Source organism: Pinus tabuliformis, chromosome 3_1 (genome assembly GCF_031772625.1).
Source record: "Pinus tabuliformis cultivar Carrire ecotype Pingquan chromosome 3_1, CPIR1, whole genome shotgun sequence".
In the NCBI taxonomy this organism is placed as follows: domain Eukaryota; kingdom Viridiplantae; phylum Streptophyta; class Pinopsida; order Pinales; family Pinaceae; genus Pinus; species Pinus tabuliformis.
In genome coordinates, this window is record NC_142301.1 from 809,492,587 (window position 1) to 809,501,023 (window position 8,437).

The window sequence follows — 8,437 nt, forward strand, 5'->3', positions numbered from 1 at the left end:
TCTCCACATTCACTAAAAGCCCTGATCAATTTATTGCCTGCATATTCAGAAACAAGCCGATATTTATCATAGAAGCTCAGAGTTGAAATTCTAAACAAAAAAATGAGTATATTGGAAAGTGAATCTAATGACGAAGATCTAGTTGTCAAACCTAAATTACAAGGAGACCTACAATGTATTACTCTATCTCATTAAAAAAGACTATTTAGTATTTATTTAGTGTAATAAAAAATATGCTAAGATCTAGTTGTCAAACCTAAATTACAAGGAGACCTACAATGTATTACTCTATCTCATTAAAAAAGACTATCTAGTATTTATTTAGTGTAATAAAAAATATGCTAACCGTGTACACAACCCTAACAGTTGCCCTGCAAGTGGTGCTTCATGTGCACAATTTAATAAAATTATACTGTCTACACATGCATAGTACTGGAAGATGTTTATTACCATCATGAAGTTTATAAAAAACAATAACAACCCTAAAAACCAAAATTGTTTCAAGTTATAATACAATTATAAACCTGCATTATATTACGTTTCAAGCAATGAAGCCAACATAATAGAAAAAATTTCATAGTACTCGACAAACCAAGAGAATATAAGACCAAACCATTAATTGAAACCCATTATAAATACAATTGTACGAACTCATGGCGAGCAAATTCAATGCCCGAAACATTGAACACTAAAAATAAACTTCTTATATCATCAAACCCTACACAATGTGGATGTCAAGCACAGACCTAACATAAACATAAACAAGAAGAGCATAGAAATATTCCCTAAACAATTCAGAAAGAATATTAAAAATAAACTAGGTAACTGGGTATCCAATGCTAACCTTAGATCGCATTGACCGTGTTCATGAAGACTTGGCAAGGCAATGGACCATCATCGCTGGCATTGTTATGCTAGCGGCGAGCCCTGGGCCTGCATCAGAATTCTGCTAGAAGCTGCAGTGCGTCCTTCCAGCTCAAGATTTGCAATTCCATTAACTGCATTGATTGGAATCATGCGTCGAGGAGTGGGGGAAGGGGCTGGGATAACTAGGGAAGTGCGGAGTGTGCTGGCTGGACCTACTAGTATTCCCGTGGCTGCATCAACTGCCACACATTCCAGCTTCAGAGCATAGCCCACATCATCAGCTGTTGGTGTATATGTTTTTGAACGTCCAACTTCATACCATGTCTCATCGCCACCCCTTTCAGAAACATTAGGGGGGTTTAACAAGGCAGAACCATTGCTTAGAGATGCATTGTGAATTCCTGAACTTGAAGTTGAACCAACCAGACCCCCTGTGCTGCCTAATCCCCCAAATAATTCATCGTCCTCAGTTCCATTCTCATGCACTGCACTGGCCGCTCATGCACGCAATGCACGGTGCTGACCCCATGAATCTGAATAGCACTTTGGTGAACAATGAAAGCTTCTTGAAACAGGTATCTTAGCCTTCACACATTCCATGCACTGTATAGTGGCTAGCTCTGATGGATGGACACTACATACTGCAACGTTTTTGTCACTCTGAATAATACGATACCATCTGAATCTGAGGTAGTAGCCATCTACAGGTGCCGATTCAGATTCAGAAACATCATCGCTTGTAATGGCGTTATCTGGACGACGAGAGAGGACAGAAGGCGTAAGCTCGCAACCCACGATGGGAATCTTGTAGGGAAGGTGCAGGTGTAGTCGGCGCACGCTCAACATTCTTCCTGACCCCGCTTCTTCTTCTTCCAATCACAAGACTCGAAGACTCGAACCCTGAACCTGTTACTACTCTTCTCCTGGCCGAATCCTGGTCTCTTGGTGTTTGTGAATCACTTTTCTAGTGCCTTTGCCGGCGGATCAACATCAGACGTCCTGGAGAAGCCAAGCCAGCATTGCGACCTCACCTTTCATATAACATTTATTTATATGACATTTATTTTAATTTCGGAATATAGGGTTTTTTAAACCGACTCTCTTATGGAAAGATCACATGGGAGTTTTGAGGTCGACCGGTTTAGAATCCTTATTTATTGATCTCAAAATTTCCATATGATTAATAAATTTAATTAAAAAAGTGAAAAGAACCTAACAATTTTTTATTTTTAATTATTACTAAATATTTTAGAATATTCTATACACGTTAAATTCTTATTATCTATTTAAATTAAATGGATTTTCAACAATCGAGTTTATCATGGAGATTCTTAGCTTGTAAATAGGATTTGTTAAAATATCATGGCCAATAGCATGGTATACTAATACCACATTCTCAAAAAAACATGTTTCATGTTCATATGACACATATTTTATATGACTATTTTCTTTTAATTAATCAATTTAATTGAAATGATATATTGAAATAAATTTTGACCTTCAATATATGAATGTTCTAGAACATTTTATGGAAGTTAAATCCCTACTATCCACCTAATAATTATTAGTAATTAAATTAAAATTTTGGAAGTCCTATTGCAAAACACACATACCTATCGACATAATAAATCAAATAATAATGCATTAAAATGAAATATATTAATGTAAATTCATTTTATTTTTCGATATTAACCATTAAAAAAATAACCCTCGATTTGGGTGTGTTGAGGGCCCCGAAATCGGGTCGACAACAAGGGGGATACCCACCCGGTCTGGAACCTGGTTGGCGGCTCCTTGCCCGTTTGGAGTAGCGGGTCCGACCGGGGGTAATGGGACCAGTTTCCCAATGTGAAGGGTGTGTGTGTGTGTGTAGAGTTTGATGGTATTGATTTAAAGGTTTTTCTAAGCTAGTCCTAATTCTAACTACTAAACTAACTCTATACTAATGTAATCTAATGAAGAAAAACAATACATCTAATCTACGCTAACCCGGGGTGTTTTCTTTTGTTATGCGATCTAGAAAGATTTCAAACAACAGCTGGTAATAAAGATCATTCAGCTATTATCAGAATATAAATCAATAAAGATAAACCACTCTGCATAAGAAGTTAGGCAGAACAGTTGTGAACAGCATATCGCATAATTAGTTATTCATATGTCAAGCATAAATAAATGACTCCACCGTACAGAAGTGCCAAATGGTAATACATACATTCATACAGTAACATATAAAGAACTCAGCTGCATATCACTTTAGGAATACTAGCAGAATTTAGTCAAGAGATAAAAGTACCATTTATGACTGACTTCACTAATAAACTTCAAGCAATAATGATTTATTTCTACTTGTTCTAATATCTGCTAAGAGTACAGAAGTGCAACATCAGTAACAGACATTAAAATGCAAACATAAATAAATCTCGATCCATCCATTCATCAAAAACCTCCTCCGAGGGTGTAGAAGTGCATGTTCTGAGGACAAGTTTTTTGACAGATTTTCGGACCCTTCTCTAAATGCCATGAGAAGGGTTAAATACTGCTAACTAATTAATCTTATTTACACGAATTTAGGGAAACGGCTTCAAATCACCGCCCTTTACTAAAAGCAAATTTATTTCTAAAACTTTAAATCTAATTTCTGACCATTTCTGTATATTCCCTTTAGTGTTGTAAACAGTGCAACGTTTGCCTGGGAAGAGTCGGCTGGCTGCCTTCTTCTTTCGCTCGGGAGATAAAAGTGGAAATAACAAGAGCTGGCAACTCCTTCTGACAGACCAGAAGATATTTTCGAAAATCTTTCTCTAGCTGGGTGTATTCGCTGCGTATATACTTAGCACAACCCAGGTTCTTCTCGAACTGATTTTGCTGTTGCTATTTTGGTTCCTGGTCGTGCGAATGACTGAGTGAGTTAGGAGCCGTGCTGTATGGGCAACTCCCTGTGTCGAGAATTTCTTCCGTTCTTTGTTCCAGGCTTTTCTGGAGCGTCCTCCTTCTCTTGCGCTTCTTTCTCTGCTTTACCAAGTCTGAGCTTCAGGATCTTTTGCAAACACGCTACTTTTGTGCGCCTTTGACTCTTCGTCTTGGACAGTCTAATTTCATCAGTGCCGGTTGGCTGATAGTTTGGAATCCGCGGTCCTGCTGTATGCGGCATCCAATTGCGGAGGCATCTTCTCTCTGTTATCTGATTGGCGCTTTCCCCTTTTCCTTTGATGTTTCCTGCATATAGATTTATATCAGTTGCGTGTCTTGCAGTCTACGCAAAGAAGAAGGAAAAATGAAAAGATTGACATGAAAGCATTAAATTCTAATGAATGCATAATTCTGACATTCATCATGACTTGACTCTTCGAAAAATGCGATGCAATCATCTCTGGATACTCAAGCATGCGGTCATTAATTTCATTTAAGGTGCGCGCTCAAACTTGGATCTATCTTGTATGTCGGAGAATCCTTGCGATGAGTCTTTTCATATCGCAGATCGCAAATCGCAGACATCGCAGATCGCAGACATCGCAGATCGCAGATCGCAGATTTCATTCGATGGTTTATGCTTCTTAGTGCGACATTTGCGATGTGCGATGTCGCATATCGGCGATCGGCGTTTCTTGAAGATCTTATTTTTAAGAGTGCTTGGAATGCATGCGACGCGATGAACTTCGCGTTGCTCTTTCGCAGTTTTGTTTTTCGTGCTTGGGGGATGCTTCAGCCTTTCCCTGCGATGCGATTTAAGCCTTAGGGAGGAAAATACAAAAATTTTAACAAAATATTTTTTGGATTTTTGTTCAGGGTCCCCCCTTTGCTTGATGTTATAGCTAATATCAAACAAAGAAGGGGGGTTGTTGGTGACCACAACAATGGCGATTCACTGTGAAGAACCAGTTATCTCTGCTTTTTCTATTGCACTTTCACTTCCAAAACAGAAAAATTTTCGTATATCTAAATTTTGTTATGGACAGATAGAGTATTACCCCTTATCCCGCCAATGATGTTTCGTCACAACTTTTATTTCATTCCGATTGTTTGCTCCCTTTGGGTTATTTCTTGTATTCACACCAGACATTACTCGGTTTTTTTTAAAGATAAAATAAGGTCTTCTCTGCGTACTGGCTTTGTAAAATATGCTCATTTGTCGTAGGTAGAGCCTCTTCTGCCCGCAAGCGTCCATAGCCTCGACAGGGTTACCATGTTATCCAGCAATGATCCTTTTTCCTGCTTGAGGTTATTTACAACATTCCAGAGAAAAATCCCTTCGACCCTTTTTCTTTCTTTTTTTTAATTTTTTATTCTCTAAAGAACAATGTCTTGGTTTGGTGGCCAAATTATGACACAGTCATTCACTTGATTTACACTTTTGCTGAACAAGCTGGCTCGTGATGAGACCCCTTGTCTTTTGATTGCAACAATCTTGAGTCGTTGCCCTGTTTTGGTAGACAGTATTTGCAAAGTCAGCAAGTTATATATCTGTGATCATGATAAGCCGGCTCGTGATGAGACCTCTTATTCTTTGAGATATGGTGTTTTCTTGGATTGTTTCTCTGGATGCTGCGATTTTCCTTAGCAGGGAGGAAGTCATTGTTTTTCCTTAAGAAAGCTCTGGACGACAATAATAGAGTTTAAAAACAACAGTTTTGCAGAGAATACTTATTTTATTATTGATGATACCTTTCATTGCATTGGCGTAAAACAAATTTTTGCCAAAAGTTACTTTCATCCCAAATTTCTTTGAGGTTGAAACTAACATCATATTCAGGCTAAAGTTAACCCTATCTGTCAATAATAAAAGCCAGATTTTCGAAAAGTTTTGCTATTTATACAAGTGAAATCAAAATCTGATAGAGAAATGGTATGTTCCTTCATGAATACTATTTATGATCATTTACAACCAACCTTTATTTATAAGAAATGAAAAACTAAAATAAAACTAAAACTATCCTACAAAAATAGAAGACTGACCTTCTATGGGAAATACATTTTGAGAATTTGTCCATTGACAGGCAGAGAATCTTTCCTGCCTGTTAAGTCCTGCAACACAAAGGTCGAGGGGCCTATGACTTATACAATCTGAAAAGGACCAAGCCATGGCTTCTGGAATTTCGTATGTTTGCCCTTTTCTTCATGAGCCTTATCCCACTTCAAAACTAAATCTCCCATCTGAAAGTTTTTTCTGGTCATTATGTTCGAGTCAAAAGAGGATTTTATTAGCGCTTGGTGGTGAGCATGGGTTTTCTTAGCCTGCTCTCGTTGTTCTTCTAGCTTGATTATTTCCATTTGCCTTAATTGTAAGGAGGAAGTAGATACTTCATCAATGTATTGTACTAAGGACAAGGAGGGAATGACTAAGTGAGTAGGAAGAACTGCTTCTCTCCCGTAAACTAGATTAAAGGGAGAAGTGCCGATAGAGGCTTTCTTTGTAATTCTGTCTGCCCATAAGGCGTTTACCAGCGCTTTGTGCCAATTCTTTTGGTTTTGGTCGACTGTCTTTTTAATAATCCTGATTAGGTTCTTGTTTGTCGATTCAGCCAACCCATTACCTTGCGGATAGTAGTTGGCAGAATACTTCAGTTTGAACCCTCTTTTGAGCGCGAACTCAGTCATGGTATTTCCAGAAAAATATGAAGCATTATCAAATATTAAGGTCGTTGGCAATCCAAACCTAGTGATAATAAACTGATCTATGAATTCAACAATGTTTTCAGAATTAGCTGTCTTGAGAGGAACCGCCTCTACCCATTTAGTAAAATAGTCAGTTGCTGTGAGGATATACCTATGCTGTTTAGAGGAGTGAGGAACGATCTCACCTATTATGTCCAGGCCCCATTGACTGAACGGCTGCTCGATGTTAACTGGCTGCAGTGGCATGGATGACTTCTTTTGTTTTCCTGCAGCAGTCTGGCAGACCTGGCATTTCCTTACGTGATTGTACGAGTCTTTGAACAGCGTGGGCCAGTAATATCCTGCGCGTAAGATTTTATGTGCGGTGGCTTCTCCAGCATAGTGTCCACCTGCTGGTCCATCCTGGAGTTCCTGCAAAACCTTTTCGGCTTCAGTTTTCTCAAGACATCTAAGAAGTACAGAATCATAATTTCTTTTAAACACGACATCATTTACGAGCTGGTATTGTTTAGCTTTCAATCTCAGGGCTCTTTTCTTGGTGTGATCCAGGTGAAATGGAGCATACCCGTTTTTAAGGAAATAAATGGTGTCAGCATATAATGATTCTGCATCGTTTAGGCTTACCTCATACACGTGTACCTCTTCAGACGAGTTATCAGGGATTTGCAATGCTCCAGCTAACATCTTGCAGAACCCTTGACCTCTTACGATGTGTGCCGGCTTGATCTCCAGGTCGTATTCTTGTAAGGCGGTGATCCAATTCACTCTCTTTTCGCCCACATCCTTCTGTATCAGGAGGTTTCTTACCACTGGAAACGGTACTATGACCTTGGTATGGGCCTTTAGCAAGAAAGGTCTGAAATATTTGATCGCTTTGAAAACAGCGTATGCCTGTTTCTCTACGTCCGAATAATTGAGTTCAGCACCTTGTAAGTTTGAGCTAAAAAATGCGATTGGAGCTTCTACCTTTTCTTGATTCGCTTGAGTCAAAATTGCAGCATAAGAATTCTCTGAGGCAAACGTGTATAAGACAAAAGGTTCTGAAAAATTTGGGGTTTCTAAAGATGGAGCGTTGATGATGGCTTGTTTGATTAAGTTAAACGCTTCGTGCTCGTCTAGACCCCATTTAAAGTTTGAATTCTTTTTTATCATTTTTTGTAAAGGAGAAATAATTCGTGAAAAATCTGGGACAAACCGTTTCACAAAATTGATCTGTACTAGGAAAGATTGCATGGTCTTTTTGTTATGGGGCATGGGTATCTCGGAAATTTCCTTGATTCTGTCAGGTTCAATGTGGATGCCTGATTTGGACACTATGAATCCTAGCAATTTCCCTTCACTTAACGCGAAAAAAGATTTCTTCGGGTTTAAGCGAGATCCCATACCTCAAACATCTTTGAAAGATTTGCTTCAAATCTTTGAGATGGTCGTTTCTGTTCTTGGAGTACACAGTTATGTCATCCAGGTAAATCACTACCGATTTATTGACTAAACCTTTAAATGCAATGTCCATGGCTCTCTGGAAAGTAGCGCCGGCGTTGATCAGACCGAATGGAATCTTCCGATACGCGTAGGTACCCCATTTGGTTCGGAAGGTGGTTTTTAACTGATCATCCGGGTGTACTAGCACTTGATTATATCCTGAAAATCCGTCCAGGAAAGACATTAACTCTGAGCCTGCTACTGCCTGTAATATTTGTTCCATCGGTGGGAGGGGAAAATTGTCTTTCTGACAGGCTTTGTTGAGATTCCGGAAGTCGATGCAGATTCTAATATCTCCGTTTTTCTTCCTAACAGGTACCATATTGGATACCCATTTGGAATGTCTGACCGGGAAGATTATTCTGGCTCTCAACAACTTATTCAGCTCAGTTTTTATCTGATTTTCCAAGTTGGGGTGGATTTTTCTGAGCTTCTGTTGGACAGGTTTCTCGTTGTCAATCATAGGGATAGTGTG

At 38.9% G+C, this 8,437-nt stretch overlaps 1 pseudogene; it reads right to left on the reverse strand.

Moving 5' to 3' along the window:
- Nucleotides 1–909: 909 nt before the first annotated feature.
- On the reverse strand, nucleotides 910–1,713 carry LOC149189933 (carbon catabolite repressor protein 4 homolog 2 pseudogene; annotated as a pseudogene).
- Nucleotides 1,714–8,437: the final 6,724 nt, after the last annotated feature.